Here is a 593-nt window from a genome sequence, read left to right on the forward strand (position 1 = left end):
TTGACTACAGCATCGCGGCTGCTGCTGGGTATTTGCTTCAGCTCAACAGCAGGAAGCCTGCCGGAGAGCAGCAGCAGCAGAATTGCTGCTGCATCACCGTGAGCGCAGCAACCTTTTGCTGCTGCTGCTGCTGCTGCTGCTGCTGCTGCTGCTGCTGGCTCTGCTGCTGCTGCTGGAGCAGCAGCAGCAGGAGCTGCTGCTGCTGCTGCTGCCGAGGCTGCTGCTGCAGGAGGAATGAAGAAGACAACGCGCAGCAAGTTTGTGGTTGCATCGACACCAACAGCGTTTCCCATTAGGGTTTAGGGTTTAGGGTTTAGGGTTTAGGGTTTGGGGTGTACATACACCTCGGGACCCCCACATATATATAAAAACAAAAAAAAAGAAAAAACAACAAAAAGACAAAAGCAGGGGGCCCCGGGGGGGATACGGCACCGGGGGCCAGCGGGCTGACGCAGCGAGCAAAACTAGGGTTTAGGGTTTAGGGTTTAGGGTTTAGGGTTTAGGGTTTAGGGTTTAGGGTTTGTATGGAGAGAGATTTCTTACAGAACCCAAACCCTAAACCCTAGAAAACAAAGAGAGCGAAGGATGCATAG

Source organism: Eimeria mitis, genomic scaffold (assembly GCF_000499745.2).
Source record: "Eimeria mitis Houghton genomic scaffold, Emh_scaff1893, whole genome shotgun sequence".
Classification (NCBI taxonomy): Eukaryota; Apicomplexa; class Conoidasida; order Eucoccidiorida; family Eimeriidae; genus Eimeria; species Eimeria mitis.